The sequence below is a fragment of the Manacus vitellinus genome, unplaced genomic scaffold, assembly GCF_001715985.3.
Source record: "Manacus vitellinus isolate BGI_N305 unplaced genomic scaffold, ASM171598v3 scaffold_0_pilon, whole genome shotgun sequence".
In the NCBI taxonomy this organism is placed as follows: Eukaryota; Metazoa; Chordata; class Aves; order Passeriformes; family Pipridae; genus Manacus; species Manacus vitellinus.
This window is the reverse complement of record NW_021938789.1, coordinates 27,194,980-27,216,234: the sequence shown is the minus strand read 5'-3', so window position 1 is coordinate 27,216,234 and position 21,255 is coordinate 27,194,980. Positions and strand designations below refer to the sequence as shown.

At 43.2% G+C, this 21,255-nt stretch overlaps 1 protein-coding gene across 3 annotated transcripts in view; it reads right to left on the bottom strand.

The window, feature by feature from the left end:
• Positions 1-16,591, bottom strand: part of IRF2 (interferon regulatory factor 2) — a 41,054-nt gene extending 24,463 nt beyond the window's left edge. For all 3 annotated transcript variants that reach the window (XM_018070400.2, XM_008924772.4, XM_008924773.3), the window contains exon 1: positions 16,391-16,591. The gene's annotated coding sequence lies outside the window, so the exon portion shown is untranslated. The remainder of the gene's footprint in view (positions 1-16,390) is intronic.
• Between the last annotated feature and the right edge of the window lie 4,664 nt (positions 16,592-21,255).

Sequence of the window (21,255 nt, the reverse complement as noted above, 5' to 3'; positions counted from 1 at the left end):
TTTGCCCCAAACGGCGCAGCTGAGCCAGTCTGTCTCTTCCCTCCCACGTCCCTGGGGGCTTCCCCAGCTGCTCCCCTGCAAATGCTGTGGTGTGGTGCTCATCTCCTTTTCAGCACCCTGGGACTCCTCTGGGACTAGTTCTTGTAACTGTCAGCACACACCTTCACATCCATCACCCACACCAAGGCAAATTAATCCAAGATAATCAGAAGAGAAGTTTGGATTATGAAAAGGGAGGAGTGGCTCCCAAGACATATTTATCTGAAAGTAAATTCAAACCCAGCTAAAAATGACCCCACAATGATGTTCAGGTGGAGGGAAAAGTGGGCATCTTCTGGGACTATGTCTTTCACAGAGGGGCGAGCACATTATGCTTCTGCTCATCAAAACAGCCCTCCTAGTGCTCTAAGAGCCCACGATGCCAAAAATAAAGCTGGATGTCTTCAGAAGACACCCCAGACCTGTCTGCCTCAGGACAGTACTGACCACAACAGCGCTAAAATTTAGTGGGTTTTTTTGCAGTTGCAGTTGCACATCAACAACACCCTTTTGATGAAAACATCAAGTCAACTCTACCAAGTAATTGCCTGTGGGAAATGAAGGTGCCATATCTCCTCTCCAGAGCTGACAAATGCATGATTTATGTGTACAGAAAGAAACATCAACTTCTGCAGTGCCTTAAAAGTAGCTTCTGCCTTACAATAAAAGCAGGGTTAATAGGTGCACTTGAAAGTCTTATTCAATGGCTCCAGGTGGGAGAACCTGAAGTCCATCCCTCAGTGAGTACAGAATCAATCACCTGACATTAAGAATCATTCAAGTTTGAAAAGACCTTTGAAATTCTCCAAAACAAGCAGCAAAGGCATGTAAAGTTTCATTACCTAACACTAAGCCAGCTTCACCATCCACCAGAATATATTAATTATAAAAGAAATCTACAAAGCCAGCCAGACACTAAGGTAAGCCGTACAAAACAGCAGGCATGCCAAGTTCCTTGCTCCAGCCTCTCTCCAGTGTTTACCCAGCTGAAAGAAAAAAGCAGAAACAGTCCACCCTTTTAAGGAGAACGAAACATCAACATTTACAATGTGGAGCAGGCTGTAAAACCACAAGCACCTATGCATCTATCTCCCATTCCTGGTCAACCTGCACTTCCCCTGCACATTCACACCTAGAAGAAGCTACATGCAGCTGTCTGTACTTTTTGTACCAGAGGGCAGGTTGACTTCTAACAATACTTTCAGAGCTGCCAAGGCATCCAGTTCCCACTAGCTTCACCACCACCATGATGTCCTGAGCTGTGGGTACCCATCCACTGGCCTAAGCAAACTTCTTCAGAAAGCTGGTTATCTTTGCCTGCCTGAACCTTCACACTCAGGTTAACTGGGAGAAAAATGGCTTAATGCCTGCCATGGGTCACTTGACACCATCTTTCTCCACACCTTGGAGAGACCATGGATGGGGGTGGCCAGGGAGAGGAGCAGAGTCAGGTGGGGCTGCAGAGGGAAGGAGCAGCACCAGCTCACCAGTGGCAAAGAAGCACCTGGCACTCCATCACTCCATCACCCTTCAGTCCCACCTCAATTTTGCTGCACACTAATGCTACTCTTTGCATAGGCAGCTTTCTGAACAAGACCAGGAACCTAGCAGGCTTACAAGCAACCCCTCTTTCTGTAGGGTCTTCTTCATCTGTTTGAGCCTGGACCGTGGCTCTCATCCTGCTCAAAGACATGTGTGACAGCAGAACGAACAGAAGAAGAAACTCCAGCGTGGGAGTGGGAAGGAGCAGCTGGGGTGGTCAGGGAGGAACCCCTTAAGCCAAAACCACTAATAAAGCTTCTGTGCTTTTAGACCATAGCTTCAATCCTGGATGGTACTGAACCCCAGCATCTCTTTGGGGAAAACACAGGAAAACGCTTAATACTCCCAGAGTATTAAGGCAGGAGTCAAACTTTCTGGCATTATGTTGAAAACAATTCCTGTTTGTTTTTTCTTCTGGTTTATCACTGTCCCATTATGGAGGAAGGGAAGAATAATTGTCAAGAAACACATTCAACTGCTTATGGGACCCAAGAAACTGTTTTTCTGCCCTATCTGAAAAGAGGAGCTCCTTGAGACATTGGAAGTCAGGCTACCCGCTGGGAAATCATTTTATGAACACTTGCCATTCTTAAGACAGCCAGTCTTCAAGAACCACTATTTTTAACTATGACTCTTAAAAATGTATTAAGACTGGTAGCTCCATGAATTTCCCTTTTCTCGCTCCATTTTTATCACCTGCCTCATTCTTAGAGGGGGCATTTGCCTTTTTGGTGGTGGGAGCTTAAATGTATCGATGGACATTCAGACATCTGTAAAATTACTCCTAAACAAGTGCCGAGCACGCAAGATACCAACCCCCAACACATGTCTGGAGGGGCAAGCCACTGGGACATTTCTGTGTGACAACCATGGCCCATGGATTTGCTGATGCCATGGTTTATGGAGAGATTATTTTGACCTTTTTCAAAGCTTTATTTACTGCACTGTTTGTGCTAGTCCTGTGGTCAGTTCAGCCTATTTTTTCCATCTAGAAACTGCAAAAATATGGTGGAGGCTACCCCACAACAAGCTATAAACTGTCCTAACCCTGCAGGTGTGATATGGAGGAAGAGTGCTGCAGAGAGCAGAAGGCATAGGATCTACTGGAGCTGGTGCCAGTGTAATCCAGTTAGGAATATGGAGCCTGGAAGAGGCCAGTGAATCACACTGCTACTGCATGCTGCACTTGAAAATGAGCTTTCTACCAGGAGATCACATCAGCAGCCTGGAGTGAAGCATGCAAGCTGGTTTCTTAAGACAGACACAGCTGAAAGAAAAGTCCTAATGATGTAAGGATGGGAAACACATTTTTTGGAGTAGTTACACAAAGGGCATTGAGTAGGTAGCTGTCACCACAGAATTCTTAAAGGCACAGTAAACCATGCTGAAATTCAACTATATACACATTCTTTTCAAGATGCATTTTTCTAAGATTTTTTTATGCAAGACTCTTCAGAAGGAAACTCACAGCACTCAATTATATTTAAAGATATAGCAGAAAAATATTAATTATTTTCAAGAGCTATTCATCTTTAAAGAGACAGTAGAAAATATGTAAGTGATGGCTGCAATCTGTATATACATATAAATATTTTCACTCCATAATGTTTAATAAAGAGCTTGAAGTCCTCCCTATTCACTGCTAAAACATTCTAGCAATTCTGACTTGTTTTTTCCCTGATGGAGATAACAATCCTGCCATACAGAAAGTGTAACCTTTGAGAACGAAGAGCTCTTCACTAAAATTGCCGTAGCTGTAGACAGAAAGTGAAAGCAACGGCATGGCAGGCATTACATCTGAGCAGTACAAGATGTTCTCTTCCCTTCAGTTTCATTCTAGTAGCATTTGGATAACTGAAAAAGCCCAAAGGTTATCCCAAAACCACAAGCTACTCTATGCCTGTGGATATTTATTAAAAAATATATTTGTATGGAACTAAAAAAAAAAAAAGGTCTTGAAAAGCAATTCTTTCTACATCGCAAAATACCCAGTTAAAAGATTTGTCAGTATATGGAAATTTTATTAATGGTTCTGAGAAGGTAAGGTGGGATAAGAACCTTGAAGGTGCATTTGTGAAGTACGTCACAGCCTTTCCCCAAAGCTGTGAAAAAACATCTGTTCCCTAGAGGACACGTGCAGAACATTGCATAGTATCTATTTCTCTTTTTTCAGCAAATACAGAACTGGCAATATTTTTTTTTTAAAGTTATCTTGTACGTGTGCTTTGCTGATAATCTTTTAAACTATTTCCTTTGTTTGCTAACACTGCTGCAGTTCAGAAAAGCATCAATCATCCTGTGTGACCAAAGAGATATGCTGAAATGAGACCATATGCTAATTTTAGGATTCAGAGAACTGGGTTCTGTATTTGCGCCTGTGCCAAGACTGTTCCAGGATACAAGGAAACATGATCTTTTTTTAAAGAACAGTACTTGGAGCAAAATTCTGCCCTTTGGTCACAGACTGGACTCTGCCTTCATATGGGATTTTGCATATAGGGCCACTTTTCTCAGCTATTCTATTGTGAATGCCCCTTTGAAAGGTTTAACCGTATATACTCCAAGCAAAGCCCTGCTTGGAAGTCATACTCATCAGAGGGATAGAGCCTTCTCCCACATAAGAAAACTTGCTTGCCTCACCTGCTCAGAAATACTTCAGAAATGTGAGATTGATACTGAAACAAGGACAACAGAAGTCCACTTTACTCAGCGGCTTCAACTTCAGACACCTGAAATCCCCCTGCCTGCAGCCTGCAGGGAGACAAGACCTCTGCCTGGTGCATTTTCCATCTGCCAGGAGGCAGAGGAGAATCTTACCACTGATGCTGCAGAAGCAGAGTTAACATGCCTTCTTTCTCATAATCCCAAATCATGCAAATATCTGTATCTTTTTTTGGAACCTACAGCAAAATACATAATTAAAGAGTAGTCCTGAGGAAAAGTGGGCATTGTTGTTCCCAGAGGGGCAAAGGTTACAGGTTCAAAATAAAATCCTGAAGCTCTTGGTTTAGAAAACAGATACAAAGCAGGAAAACACATAAAAATCTGTAAGAAACTTTCTGGATTGATGGACAGTTAGAATGCAAAACCTACCCTCTCTGGTCTTTTAATTGCATATAATGTTGCCTCTTTTATTCCCTACCATTATTCTGTCAGTGATGCCCTGTTGAACAGGCAGGGATGGGAGAAACATCACTGGCAGATTTGCTTCTTACGAAGCACCTCTTGCCTTGCATTCCCTTAAAGTACATGCCATGGCTGACTGCTCCACAGAACCAGCTCCTGTGTTGGCTGTAACGCTTGATCCACACTGCAGCAATGGCAGTATTTTTCCTGCCCTTTCCTAACAATTTGGTGGCAGCAGAAAAGACATCGTGATCATGCTATATCCTTCCTATCCATCACCAAGAAAAATAATTCACTGCAGCCAGGAAAGGGGGTATCTTATTTGCCCAGGTGCCTGCAGGAAAGAGGAAACTCCACCAAGACAGACCAGAAAGCAAAGAATTGGAGAGCAGGCAGGGTGGGAGGGCACAGGTCCTGGGCAGACTAGTATAAGGCATGGCCCAGCCATTAGGAAGAACCTGTACAGGCAACCAATGAGCAGTACTTCACCTGCTCCCCTAGATTCCCAAATCAAATGTGGCAGGGCTACAACAGGACCGTGGCTGTCAAGAGGAAAACTCTGTGGGGTGGTGAAAAACCTGGGAGACCAGGCTGCTGCATCACAGATTCAACAGCTACCCAACTTTCCAAGGCCCTGCAAAGCAGGGGCCAGGTTGTGCCCACCTCAGTGCAAGGCAGATGGAGGGGGAGGGAAGCATTCATTATGCCTTTCTCTCATGCTGCTCTACCCAAGAAAGATACACAAAGATAGAAGGAAGAAAAGCCCTTGCATCCTCAAGGGACAGAGGGCAAAAAACAACCAACCTGACTTGCCCTGAAGAAAAAAAACAAACAAAATCCCAAACAAAACAAAGGCAGAAAATACCTCAAAGGTGTATTGAAATCAGCATTACAGACTACATGATAAACATGCCCAGGAAAACATACAATGGGAACTCATACTGTATATAAAGTGTGTTTCATCAGCCCTATAGCATTTCTGTTCCACCCAAAGGGTGTTAACATGCCCTGGCTGGGATTCAGACATTACACATCAAAACAGACTCTTTCCTTTGGTTTCCTTGCAAAGCTTATTCTCCCTCAGCAGCAAAGACATGAGTTGTTATTTTGCAGTGATCTCAGGCATCATTAAAGATAGCCCTTGGATTTGCAGACTAGAAGTGCACTGAAGAAAATCCATCTTATTTTAATACAATAGACCCAGAAGGCTGGTTTTTTGCTTCTGGACTTAGCCATAATGAAACAAGGCTTCAGCCTCTCGATGTTGACAACGAAATTTCTCTTGCACTGGCTTGTATGTTGAACACTTATCATAACACTTGAACAACACAATGCCAGTGGCTGAGCCCATTCACTTCTCTGGCATGGCAGCAACTTACCTCAGCTGGGAACTTGGCCCAGGGCCTCTAACAGATTGCTAAAGATCATCTCTGCAGTACCCTTGCCATGATGATCATCTGCATACATTTCAGTGTCTGCAAGTCTGGTGACAATACAAAGTGATTGCTTTAGTTTAAGCTTTGAAAGAATATTTTGTGTTCTGGGGGTCTCTTTCATTTGTTTCCCAGGTCTTCCAGGGAGTGAATACGGGAGATGCCAGATTCTGGTGGCATTAGGATGTCAACAGGTCTGTGCAAGTGATAACAGCATGTGGCTACAGAAGACTCTTCCCCTGCCACCTCCTTCAGGAATCTCAAAAGCAGACATAACTTGATTATAATAATCAGTCCAATACCTGATTTGTTTCCTTCTTAAACTCTGTGTTACATCTAATGTCTGACCACGATTTGTCCCCAGTATCTGGGATATCTAACTATTTTTCTCCCAAAAGCTGCCTAGGAGACAGGTGGTGACTTTTCAGTAGCAGAGCTGTACTTCATTCAGACAAGTTTGGGAAGGGCTTTTTTACAATAAGAAATCTGCCAGCACGGTTTTCAGGGAGTAATTAATTCCTTGCATTGGGGAGCAGTTATCTCCCAAATAATCAATTTTATTCCTGAATTAAAAGTTCACACATGAATCCACTCCTGAATACCCACACATATTAGTGTTGCTGCTTAGCTGCGTCAGTTGGAATCCGTGGAAGCCAAACCCTGTGTGTTCTTTAAAGCCACCAGGAAAACTCAGCATTTGACACCTGATTTATAAAGAATTTTCCAGCCTGGTGAAAACAGTAAGGCTATTAAGGCTCAAACAATTATCAAGGATTGCTTCACTGATGCAACTCAACAGCATTGTTCTGTTGGACCACCGCACTCTTATGAGATCTGTGACTAGGTTTACAGGAGACATCCCTAAAACTTTTAACAAGCACATTTCCTACATGGGTCCCTCTGAAAGCAGTGGAAAATCATGCAAGTACCTGCAAGACTGGGCAGTCTTCATCTCCATGTCCTGCCTAACATTTCTCTGCCTAAGTATAGGGTGAATGCTTTATAGGGTAAGCACGTTATAGGGTGCTATATATTAGAAAAACAGCCATTGTAAACCAAAAGGGCTTAATCTCAGTGTTCCCACACTAACAGCTTGTGAGGCTCAGGCAAGATAGCAAAAAGACAATGACATTTTAGAGACACTCAGAGAGGCAAAAAAAATTATTCCAGATAGCAAACACTGAGAGAAATGTGTTCAAGGAAGAGTTTTCACATTCACCAGCCATGACCTGCACCTGATGTAATCCACCTTGCTCTGATTGGGCTTGTTTCTCACAGCTACCTTTGTTTGTATAACATACTGTTCTGCAACTCACAGCAAAAACTATTTGCACACTACGCTAAAGTGCGATTTAATATTTGCTTAAAGCTTTCATTTTATTGTCTGGGCAAGGGCAGTTTCTGCCACTGAAGTTAATAGCTAACCCACACCTACACCTTTGCTACCCAAACTTCTAATCGCGAGCAGAACACCCAGATCCGAGAGCAAAAGACATAAACTACCTCTGCCTAACCTCACAGAGAGCAGCAAAACCCAGCCCTTTCATGAAAGGGCTTCCTTTACTTCCAAGAGAAAGTACTAAAGAAAAGTATACACTATCTTGGATTTGTAAAAAACACTCTCTCGATTACTTAGACACTTTCTTCACAGGCAGATCAGAGCAGGCACAGACTTGGGGGCTGGGATTCTCTGAATCATCCACACGGCAAGCTGGAAACATGTCTGTCACATGAATGTATTTATGGTTACAAAAATAGCACCATGAAAGAAGCAGATGTGTTGAGCACAAAAAATAAATTGAATTAGTTATTACAGAGATACTGCTTGACACTGGAGAATTTAAGAGAGAAATGTCTTCCTCTTGTACGCACATTTGAAAGACTTGCACTTAAAGAGTGGCAAGTATTAAGTGCTTGTACTTGTGCTTGTTGAAATGGTATGATCTAATTCTCCTTTTTCTAAAAATGCTACTCTTTCTTCTGCCACAGGACATACAGGATAAGAATAGGTAATAGGATTGGTTAGAAAGTGTGGTTTTAATTTAAAGTTTTTGTGTAGACCACAGACCAACACCAATTAGACAGCCTCCATTTGTGATCTGCAGCAGCTATTTCTATCTTGGAAGTTTCCTAAAATACTACTGAGCTAGAGTGAGACAACTCAGCTCGTCTTCATTTCTCATCTAAGCTGGATAAATATTATTAAATGAAACAAAGCTAGTCTTCTTCAGCTTCCCTCATCAATCTCAAATCTCCAGAATGGTTTTGGCATCCAAAGCATTTAGTTTTTATATGCTTGAATGCAATGTGTTCAAATGTGTGAGAATTAGACCTCTGGAATTTAACTCTCTTTTATTTCAGCCCAGCAGAGTGAGTATCTTCAGCAGAGCAGTGATTGTCCAAGCTTCTCATCAACACCCAAACTTTTTGTAGATATGGCCCAGGAACACGTCTCTACATATGAGAAGGACGTTCACTTGAGCCTACATGGCCACCCAACGTTTGGCCATCTTTTGACTGATTAACCGGGTAGTTCTCAAGGTTGAAAAGGACCTTCTAGCTGTTGACTCATCTGTGGAAACAGAGTGAAATCATTCACAGTCATTTCATGTCATCAGCAAAGCTGATACCAGATAAGATCTTTTGGTTACTGTTGATCTGCCCCAGATCTAAGAGGATGACCCCAAAGGTGGGGTGCAAAAAAAAAAAAGCACACCACATATTTTATACCTGATCCTATAACAACTTGAACCTCAACGTGAATAAAATTCAAGCACACCTACCAGCTGAATGAATGACTCCCTTTCATCACACGGGATGTCATCACCTCCATTGTACTTTCTGTACATGTTTGCCACAGCATTTCAAAATGGTACTTCCGTGACTGAAGAAGATGCCACTTTTCCCATACTGCAGGGTTGTTGACCAGACCTCTGGCTGCAAAAAGCGGTATCTGGAAAAACCAGGAGTGCAGCTCCTATTCCCTATTGTGTAGTTTGCTGCCATGCAGCAGTCAAATTTACCAAAGCATGAAATAAATAGTAAAAATGAACTAATTTTTCAAGTTCAGCTCTCATGCCTCTTTGCTCTGTGTTTATTCTTTCATTTTGCCATCTGGGAAATGAAAACCAATGGAGTCAGTTTCACTTTTGTTTAGATTTGGTTTCAATTTATCCTCAAGTTTTGCTTTCATCTTTTTCTTGTAACACTGTTGGGATTTCAGATGCTGCAGGCAAGCCTTCAGTAATTTAAAAACATTAGTCTCCTATCCTGTCTGTTTTCCTGTTGTGGAATTATTTTTATTTAGGTAAACTTTTTAATATGCTGTCACAATTTTGGAAAGTGTTTGGGAGTGAGGGTGTTTAGTTTTGATTTTACAAATTTATATGCCTAGTCCAAAAAATTTAGTACTTCAGTATTTTCCACTTGATTCTTATCTCAGTTGCATATCCATTTACATAATTCAACAAAAGACCTTAAAAGAGCAGTCAGTGCACCAAATACACAAAAGCCCACATCATGCACCAAACGTGTGTTATATACACATATCTCCATGAAATGCACATAAAGACCTAAGTTTACTGCTACCTTAATTTATTAAACAACTAAGGCATTATCTGTAAGAGGCTTGCCTGGAATGCTGTCAAGCTATGTTCAATATCAACAGGAATATTACAGTACAGGAGGAATATTACAGTACAGGCTTTGTCTTCTGTGCACTCATCAGGCCCTTCAAGTCACACATATCCCTCCATTCATGTCAAAAAGCAAAACTTAACCACACTTCAGACTTTTTAAAACCAAACGCGTAAGCAACTCTTCCTTCTTTTGTGCTGTATCAACGTTAAGTATCTAAGTCTCTAAAATGTAAAATAATTTTAAAGCAGAAAGGAAACGGTTAGACAACATCCACTGCCACGTGCAGTTCAAAACAAAGGATAAATTTAAATACTTTTGCTTTTACCACACCTTAACTCCATTCCTAACACCAGAGATATGCTGGGAGCTACAAACCAAGCCTGTAAAGGTTAGCTGAAAAACTATCAAACCGCAACCTGCTGTTTGTACTCTTTAATAGCCAGGAATATGGAAATTATTACTTCCGAGTTTATCTTGAAAGCTAGCAACCTATACAGCAACAACTGAATGTTAAAATAACTTAAGAGTTAAAATTTAGTTCTGTACCGGGGGTGAAAAAACATGCCACATGCAGACGGATTTGCTACTGGATGCCTGTGTCCAAGCTGCAACAAGATAAAATGTTTGCCTTGTACTAAAGACTACTGTACATTTACTGCAATCTGCCCCCAAGCAAACAAAAGGGTCAGAAGATTTCCAATATACACGAAGTTGGGCTTGCAGTATATTACACATTAAGAAAGTAAATATTACTGTACTGGTTCCCATTTCTTTCTTTTCTCTCTAGGTCATTTAAAAAAACAGTAATTTTTCATCAGCTTCCAAGAAATTGAAAACATATCTAGCACTAATTAGAAGAGCAAGTTTTAAAACCTTTTTTACAGTTTATCAATAAAAAATGTGTGCTGTACAGTATATTCTTTATGCTAGATACAAAACATCTTCATTTTATATTTTTATATATATGTCACTATGTATGTCTGCATATATATATTTATATACATACAGGCCAACATTAAGCTCTAAACTGTTAACATGGTTTCCTTTCCACTAACTGCCAATTATTAATTTCAGTTTTTCTTAATGGCTATGGTAATCTATTTTAATCTTAACACAAGAGTTCAAACACAGTCAATACATGGAAGAACGTTCATACAATTCCAACAAACTTCTGGGAGAAAAAAAAACAAAACAAACCAAACAACCCAAGGGGAAATTATTTAATTGCACAGAATGATTTTTTCCATAATATTAATCATATATAAGGAATATGCAACTTAACGAATCCTCTCGTTCGCTGTAGCCAGAATCTCTTCAGCTTGCTTATTTGTGTTTTGCTTTTGCACTTGAGATCTCAAAGGACAAACCAGAAAATCTTTTGCACTAATCAGTTCGTAGCAGTATAAACTACAATAAAACTTCTGTAAACACTGCCTTATGGTTTATGCCCTCAGTATCACAATCATTACAGGCCTTTGAAGAACCGAGTTTCAAAAGAGTAATCTTTACAAACGAGTCACAGAGATAAGTAACACGTGATTAGTTTTATGTCTTTACCAACAAATGGACCATGACTTTCAGTACAATATGCACAAAATACAAGTTGAGGTTCTAATATGCAAATATCAGAAGAATTTTGCAGGGGTACCACTCCAATGCAATGTTAAATGTACACAGGATGTACTTAACCTTACTGTAACTGCTGTCGGGTTAACAAGTGCAGGGGCAACAAGCACAGATTAAACAGGATCATCATAGATGTTTTATTTTTTTCCCCTGGAAATTTCATAAGATCTTATACCACAAGATTCACATATCAAATGGCAATAGGTGGTCCTGCTTCTCTTTGTTATCTGCAAATGGACCATAACTTATGCTTCTCAGTGGAAGTTTCTATTAGCAGTTTTCAGCAATAATTCTTGATCAGCACCTGCAGTAATTCTTTATGGGCAATCAGTGCCCAAAATTTGATACTGAACTGTTCTGACTTCTAAGCTGCACAGCAAGTTTCTCTCCCACAGACTGCCTAATCACTCATGAACACAAGTAAACTCCTGACATACACACAGTGGTCATGAGCACCACAATTTATGTATTGTATAATCATCTGTTGTTTTGAAGCTACATCTCAACATTTTATTTGGGTCTCATTTATCTTACCTACTCACTATCTTCACAATACTAATGATTTTAAAGAATATCCCCACAACTTCTTCAGTCACTTCTTTTCCAAGCTACTTACTCTTTCACAAAAGTACCTTCATATGCTTGATCATCTTTGACACCCTTCTCTGCAGCTTAGCAACTTTCACTAAATCCTGAATCAGGAGAAGGGAGCACCACGGACTTGTAATGGCACAATGGTGTTTTCTATTTCTATTTTTACTCCTTCCTAATAATTTCTAACATGCCCTCTCCTTTCTTAGCCACATCTTGGCACAGAGCTAATTTTTTCATTGGATTATTGAGTAAAAAATCAGTTCAGATTTCATCCTTGTGAACAGAAAGTTAAGACTGCATTCCTTTCCATGCGCGTTACACTTACATTGGCCTGTATTAAACTTCATTTGCAAACGTACATCTGGACTTGCAATATAAGATTCTTCTGCAGGCTTTGTTGTTCAGCCTTGGGATTTTCATGCTCTGAATGAATTAATACAGCCAGCAAACTTGTTAAATCACCACCACCTATCCCCTCTTCCAACCCTTATACAGCATAGACCCTGGGCAGACTTGGGAGGAGGGGTACAACTGGTAACCTCCTTTCACTGAGCAAAATGATCATGACTGTACACCTCGGAGCAAACTGATCCCATCCTGAAACTGGCCCTGCTTTAATAAGGACTGTATCAACCAGACAACAGCTCAGCAATTCCTTTAGAGAATGCTAGAAAAGTCGTGATGCACAACTCCTTGGCAACAGAAGTCCAGCCTAGTCGCCTAGTCTTCGTCAAGACTAGTCTTCGTCTTTATACCCATGTTCACTAGTACCGTTCACTAATCCCTGGCGAACAAAAAAGCAAACAAAAATGCCCATCCTTGAGTTGTCAGTCTCCTCAGAAACCCTGAAAAACTGACAGCTCATTTGTCACCTTCTATTCCTGAAGCACTAAGGCAGGCCTACGCAACGAGTTACACACAACAGGCAGTGTACTAACAACTTCCTATTTTAAGTTTCTCCAAAACTCTTCAACAGGTATCACCTCCTGCCTTCTACTTCATCCTTCTCAATGGTTTATCTGATACCCTCTCTTACAGACACTTCCCTTCAGGAAAAATTCTCCAACATGGTCATTCCTTAAAAAAAGAAAAAGCCTCCTGCAAGGGAATTGCCTTAAAACTCTTCCTCGCTGAAGCAAGGCTCAAAGAATTTTTTCACTCTTCTGCTATGACTTTATCTTCCTTGGGCACTCCTTCTACACACAGATCACTTATCAGCAGGCTTCCCGGTTTTGATGCACTTCAAAGAGCATTTTCTAATTGTTTTCATGTCTTCAGCAGCTTGTTCCATGACTCTTTTTGGCCTACCTTACCGTGTTTAACACAGATCTTATGCTCTTTTCCACCTTTCCCATCTGAAGACAAACCTTCAACATTTGAAAGACATCTTTTTACTTTTACTGAGCTCCTTTGCTTGTCAGCATGATCAGTTTTTTTGGTATTTCTGATCATAATGCCATGCAATTGCCCTGAGCCTTTACTATTAGTGTCTTCAAAGAATTACATGCCAACTGCAACTATTTTAGACTTTTGGCTGCCTCTCACCATTTGATTAATTTCTTTCTTAGCTTTATGAAGATTTACTTTGGAAAATTAAACACTGCCACAAATCTTGGCTTTACTTCTCCTAAAGCAACACTGAATTTAAGAATATTGCCATCACTGTCACTCCAGAGTTGGCTGGGACTTTGAATGTAAAACTCTGAACTTTATTCTTGCTGGACAGTACCTTGTCCAGAGTTGTTAGCCACAGACTATCTGTACAGGGTACACCTAGCAAGTCTGCTTTTTTTGCACTTGAGCAACTTGCATGTTGGAACATGACATAATCTATGTTGGGGCAACTGAGACCTCCCATTAACAATTGTATTTCCTATTCTTGTAGCTTCTCTATGTTCCCTTAATAGATGACAGTTGTTGCCAAAATCTTGGTTGGGCAGTCAGTCATACAGCCCTAATCTCCATCTTTTTACAGACCTAGATCATCAGTTCACGAAACCCTATGTTATTTCCCCAAACAGTTATTTCCTCTTTAACAAAAATATCCCACTTCATGCACGTGCAAGTTACTCTATCCTCTTTATGTCTGTCTCTACAATACCTGAACATTCATGATGTTCCCGATACTCCAAGTGTTGTATCATGTATACATTTTAATACCATGGGGATGATGCTCCTCTTCAAAAGAGAATGTGTCATGGCAAACTTTACATTCTTCACCCATCAGCTGTTCCCCAATGTTTGATTTTTAAACACATATTAATATACACAGAGTATATATAAGTAAGTGTTTTAATTTAAAGCAGACATAGCCTGGTTGCAAATTTATTTACATAAAGCCCATTCATCTAACGTAAATCTTTCTGTTGCAAAAATATTTCCATTTCTTCTTGAATCTTAGCTCCCTTTTTTTTCCCCATCATTTTCTCAACTCTGTGTTAAGATTCTGTCTCTATTTTCACTTGGTCCCATATACCAAAGGCCTTTGTGCAATGGGGAATGGGGCCTTTAACCCCTGCTCCTAACAGCCTGCAGTTATTTCTCATACCTCTTGGCTACCCCTTTCCATGTAACATGGCCTGTGACGAACAGCTCTTCTCTAGAGACTGACTTGACATCTTCTGAAACCTGACCCTTCTGTAGTCAGCAAGTAACCAAAGGTATGTGCCAAATTTAATGGTTGATCGCCCCACATATGTCTGCCAACCCGCTGGGACCCTGAGCCCCAGAGAGATAACATGGGGCTCAGCAGACTCACACCATGCCATGTCTGTAGCTTGCTGAAGAACTGCAGTATGGCACATGACAATGACAAAATGATACTGTGCCAAACGAGTCCACATTCACATCTTTCACCATCCTTTACCAGCAAACAGAAACTGCAGCACACAAGAGGCAGGTGAAGTAATTCCCCGGTGGGATGTTACTGACAGGGGCCAGAGAATAATAGTTATGTCTCTGCAGGGGCTGGTGGCATGGAAAGACTGCAATTCAGACTGAAACCATTGGCCTCACAGATTCTGCTACTTTTATGTCACTGATTCTGCATTAAGGTGAATTTAAATGCTGCTGCTCCACTCAACTCTCTTTTTATGGTATTAACACAGGCATTCTTCAAAAGTTACTGTATGCAAACCCATTAAGACTTAAATAAAATAACTATAAACATGCTGTATTTCATCTCCAGAAACTGAGGTTGTAGTTTACAACTACTCGCACCTTCAAGAGACTGCTGTCTGCAAGGCTTTAGCACGGTAAGCTGGGCTATAAATTATAACCGTACACTAACTGGAAAGGAAGTTCTGCATTCTGAATTTTTTTTATCTGAGCTCTATGCCTAAATAAGTAAGACAGTCACCGACTTTGCTGCTTAGGTGCTCACGCTAATCAATCGGGAGTTAAAGACCTAAGTATCTCTGGGAACCTGGGCCGCGGGATCTAACTCTTCGAGTACTAGCAACTTTGACCCCAGACAGAGCAAAACGTTTGGAATTTGGCCTTCGGCGCTGCGCACAAACAAAACCCCGGTTCATAGACTCCCTCTGGGGGCAGACGTCCAGGCCTCGGCCATGCGCTGGCTGGCGCGGGGCAGGATGGCGCCCTGCGAACGCGCTGCCCGTACCCGCAGCGGAGGCTGTTCCTGTAGGGAACACAGCGGCCGCGCCACTTCCTCCTTCCGCCGCGGCCCGACCGCCCCAGCCCTGCTCATCTCTCCCGCCGCACTGCGCCGCATCCCCCCGCAAGGGTGGGATCCCCGGGATCCCCCGGCCCCGAGGGCCGCAACCCCTCGGGCCCAGGGCACCCCCCCCCCCCGCCCGCGGGGGCGGCCCCGCCCCGCCGCTTGTTGTACGCCCATTCCGCGGGCGGGGCGGGGGGGCCGCCAGGCCGCGCCCCTCCCGCCCTTCCCCCGCAGCTGGCGGTGGCAGCGCCCCCCCTCCAGCGCAACGACCCCCGCCCGAGCCCCTCCGCCCGCCCGCGCCCCCCTCTCCTCACCGGACCAAACCGCCGGCTCCCTGCCCTGCAACAAGTGCAGGGACCCCGGCCCGGCCCGGCCGCCTGCCGCGCCCCGGAACCTTCCGATCCGACGCCTCCCTCCTTTGTCTCCGCGCCCGCAGCTCCCTTCCCCACCCGGGATGCGGCGGGTAACCCCCCGCCCGCTCTCCCCGACGCGGGCGCGTCTCCCTTTTCTCCCTCCAGCCCCTCCCAAACGCAGCGGCGGAATAGGCTCGGCCCCGGTCGCTGCAGCCCGACCTTTTGTTTTTAAAACCGATGCGCATCTGCCCGGGAGCCCCCCTACATACGGAAACGGCGGCAATGCGGAAAAATAAAATAAAAAATAAATAAAAGAAAAAAAAAAGAAATAGGAAAACTAGAAAACAATTCAAAATTACCTTGACGGCCCGTTTTCGTGGCCCTTATATAATTCCTCAAGGTTACCGCCGTTGCCAGGGGACGCGAAATGGAAATGAAAACAGGCGCTGAATAATCGCGGGAGCAAAACTAAAAGTTCAGTGCCTCCGCCCGGGCGGAGAGAGGGCCAGATCGAAAGCAAAACAAGGAGAGGAAAGGCGCGAGGCCGCGGCGCTGGACAATCCCCCGCCTCTCCCGCCGGGCCGGGCCGGCCGCGCAAGGCGGCGGGGGCAAGGCTCCGGCGGCGGCCGCGGAAGCCTTGGCGCCCGTCAACGGCGCGCCGGGCACGGCACGGCAACAGAGCGCACGGAGCGGCACGGCACAGAAGCGCACAGGCCAACAGAGCGCACGGCAACAGCGCACGGCACAGCGGCACCGCGCACGGGCCGCCACGGCGCTCCGCCACCGCCCCGGGCAGCCACGATCGGGGGGGCACTGTCCCGAGACGCGCAAACCCCCCGCCACAAGCCGGGCTTTCCCGGAGACCGGGAAAGCAATCCCTGCCGCGCAGCCTCCACCAGCAACCGGCCTGAAATCGCACTCCTGCCTCTCCTGCAACCCTCGTCCTCTGCGTCCGATTCGGAGCCGTGGTCTCGGACTGGTACAACACGCGTGCTGTCTTTGCCTTTGGTCAGTTCCACAACGAGGACAGTTTCAGCTCAGGTCCTTTGAACCCAGCGAGTCTCGAGCGGCTGGGTTACTTCAAGAGAGAGCTCTTGGATTCCGACATATTTTGTAAACTGCTGTTGGTCGTGGAGTCTGTGTAGAGACCAAGAGTGTTCCGCAGAATTTTGATAATCCCGATTCAAACTACAGTATATAAAATTGACTGAGGAGATGTTGCAATGTACCATTCCTAGCCCTAGCCATAAATGCTAAAGGAAAGGCCCCGAGCACCCGGGGACTGGAGGAGAAATGGAATGTAGTCATTACAAGAGGTTGTATATGGAGACACAGAGAGTTATGCGTGTTTCTCATATGCACACGTGTCTATACATATGCTATATGCATGTACATACATACATTTGGGTAAGCCAGTGGTGTAGCTACATGTGCAGCCACATGATGCACGGCCATCAGTGGTAGGAAGAATGCTGGGACACAAGGGGTTTGCAGGGGGTGGCACAACGGGGTGGTTAAGGAGCTGTGTACTCTCCAGCTGGACAGCAAATGGAGTGGGACGTGTTGACTGGGTGCTGTGGGTTGTGAGGACCCTCTGTGGTGGCAGCCCTGGCCATGCAGAGGACCACTGAGTTAATGACAAGGCAGGGAGTCCAGCGTTGTGGGTGACCAGTCCTACTGTTTTGAAAAGGCTCTCCTTGCACTGAGGAGAACATAACCACAAAATAATTTATGTTGAAACGGACCCATGCATGCCAGGAATCTACCACCCCCCAAAAATCACTGGGGCCTAGAAGGCAGCTGTGGTCCATGTGTGCACCAGGCAAGTAGAAAAGGGCAAGAAAAGAGGTTTTGGAAGCAATATGTAACATGCTAGGCCGGACAGTAAAATCAACCATCTCCTTCAAAACTTCTCTAGAAACATTCCCAGCAGTATGGAGAGGTCCACACTGATGCGGAGGGACACAGTTTCCCAGAGCAGCTGCGCAGGAGAAGCAAGGAAACGTCATGTTCTTATGGCAGATACTCCCAGATACTTCCAGAAGAGAAGAGACCAGAGGGACTGATTTCCATGAAGCCACAGTGGAACAAGAAAGAGGGACACGGGACACCTGGCTTCAGATTGGCATGCTGACTGAAGAGAGGTGCAGGGAAAGGAGATAATCAACAGGACATGGTAGTGACAGGACACGGTGTGTATAGGAGGGTCAGACTAGGCTGTGGCTATAGGGAAGGGTGCTACGTACTTCATGGCTATAAAAGGAGCAAAATCAGCAAACTCCAGCAACTAAAGACAAATTGTTATAGACTTAAGGTCTAACTAGGAAAACAGTAGCATGTTGATGCCCTCTGATCAGGATGCAGACAGTTACTATGCCAAGGTTAATTAGACAGCAGTAAAGTGATTGAAAATTAGAAATTTCTAACCAACTTGTTGCCACTCGGAAGTACAATCTTGCAGTCATAAAAACTCATGGAAGAATTGGTTCAACATTTGAAAACTGTCACAAAGCTGGTGGGACATGCCAGGATGGAACACAAAGAACAGAATGGGAAGGACTGCAATATGCCTCCCAATGATGACTCTGGCCCACATCTAACAGAAACAGAAGAGATTCAGAGAAAAGCAACAAACACAACAAAAAATATGGAGTGACCCCGATGTTAGAGTGATTCAAGGATTCATGTGACCAGGATTATTTAGGATGGAGAAGTGATAAACAACAGAAAACAGTCAGACCAGAGAGAATACACAATCCTGAGTAGAGAGGAGTAGGGGTGGATTATTTACTTTCTTTTCATATATAAGGACTAGAGAGCATCAAAGGAAATTAGCAGGTGGCATATTTAAAGCAAACTGAGGAAGGTGGATCTTCATGCAGCAGGTAATTAAACAGTGGAACATCCTGCTTTGAGGTGCCAGTAGTTCACAAGGGATCCAAAAAAAGCACATGTACACATTCAGAGAAGGAAAAAACCCCATGAGATCTATTAAATGTAAAGACACTGACTCTGCCTAAAGTAGCTCCTAAAGCCACAAATTCCTAGGAGCTAGAAGCTCTTTGGTAGCCTTGAAAAAGGCCTGTCTGGAAATGCCTGCAAATGGCTCATGGCAGGGCAGGTGTCCAGTGCTGATCCAACACCTCCCTCCGAGCAAAGAGAAGAGCATCTGGGGCTGGCTCTTGCAATGCTCAGTGACTGTTGTTTCTAGTATGTCCTTCTAATTTGTTCACAGAATGAGCCAGCTGTGAAAAATACTGTAGTTTATGTATCAGTAGATATTGTGTGGAAAAAATGCTTACCATCAATTAAATAAATTAATATGACACTCAGAGGACTGCTTATTCATAAAACGGCACTTTCATGAATGACATTAATTGGTTTTGGTCAAAGAAAACACAGTTTGCTTCCCTGAGAAACACTAGCCAAATCACTAAGCAGAATTTACCACTTATTCTTGCCATTTCCTCCTAACCTTCACCTGATCTCAGTGGAGCATGTTCAAGGGTCTTGATGGGCTGCATTCTGTGCGTTAACAAAGGCATCTCCTTCCACATCTTCTAGCGTCATAAGTTCAGAAGATATACAAGAAGTTTAATCTCCTATTGTGATTTCTTTTTCAATGTTGAATGGTAATGGGGAAATGGGCAACTTTTGTTTTCTAAACTTAACTTTCAGCAAGCAGTGACCCATTCCCTCCAAAAAGAGACTTTTACCTCTTGTGACTTGACTGTTTCAGTAAGACCTGGCAGCTTTAAAATTAGAAAAATTAACCCAGAAGCATCATATATCCACAGCTTTTTCTCTGCAGAACTGCCAAAATTTGCAACTCACTTTTAACCACCGTCCTTAGGGATTCAGCTACTGGAATCAGTTGTTTGCATTAGCATCCTGCTTTCCCTTCTATTCTATTCTATCATTATTCTGGCCAGGCTTTCATTTCTGTGAGAAAAAAACCCCTTGAAACTGGAAATTCCTTCAGTTCCAGAAGGTAAATTAATAAGCCATCCATCTTAAAGTTTAATAATATTTTTGAAAAGGTTAATAACATTTAGGACATTTTCTCTTTTTGCTGTTGTTGTGGTTTTGCCCTGTCTTTATGTGGAGCTTACTGTACCATCATTTTGGTTCTTAAAACCACTGTCACAGGTATTGGGACTATTCACACGTACAATTGGAGCAGTTGAATTTTCTAATGGAGCTGGGCCCCAAGCTTACCTACTCACATACAGCTGACCTGTTTATTTTTCTAGTACGTTAAAGTGGGAAAGCTAATTTGCTTCACAAGCCAGTACCAAGAAAATAAATCAGTTGCAAGAGTCCTATAATTCTTACTTTAATAGTATTACCCACGTCATCCTGAGTGCCTATACCCATTTTTAAACATAATGCACAGTTATATTTATTTCCAGTTTTAATTTGTCCTGTCAAGAACATTCTGATGCTGATGTAATCTCCTGTACTGACATTTTAGACACTAGATAGTAATGACACCTTTCTAATTAAAAAAACCCCCATGAGATTTCTGAATACAGTTAAGAATTTGAAGTAGTTGTATATTACTGTAATACAAATAATCATTACTATTATTCCATTATACTAAGTATCATGGAAGAGTGTTGGCTAACCCTTTAACAACTTGTAATAGTTTCTTCTCTGAAATAAGTTTTATTTGTTGGAGGGTTTCTTGTGTTGGGTTTTTTTTTCATTTACTCTGTGTTTATACTGTTGTAAATAAAAGGATTGTCTGGGCTTTGGTGTTTCTGCAGTGTTCTAGAAGTATTTATGCTCATGTTAAAATTCATAGAAACTAAAGCTTGTTGCTTTTTGGCTGCTTTTGTGCCCCACCCTTACCAAGGGAAGGGGAATGGGCAGAGCAGTGGACATCAGGAAGCATTTGCAAACTGTTGAAGGTGGAGCCCTGGAGATACAGTTGGGTCTCTTCTTCCTCACCCAACCTCTGGGGGAAAAAAAATACTTAAGTCCAAACTGAGCAAATAGGCCCTTAAATACAAGGACATGAGCAATTCCTCTTGAGTTCAGAGAGAGCTTTCATGCATCTGAAGTTCCATATGCATGCAGGAGTGTGTATAGAGAGAGCCTCCTGCCTTTCCCCCTTTGCCTTCATTTTGCCCAGGTTTCTTAACTCAGACTTTTTATGGTCTTTCCCTCTTTTTTTCTCCTACTCTAATGGCTGCAGGGTAGTGTGTAGTTCGCTCAGGCT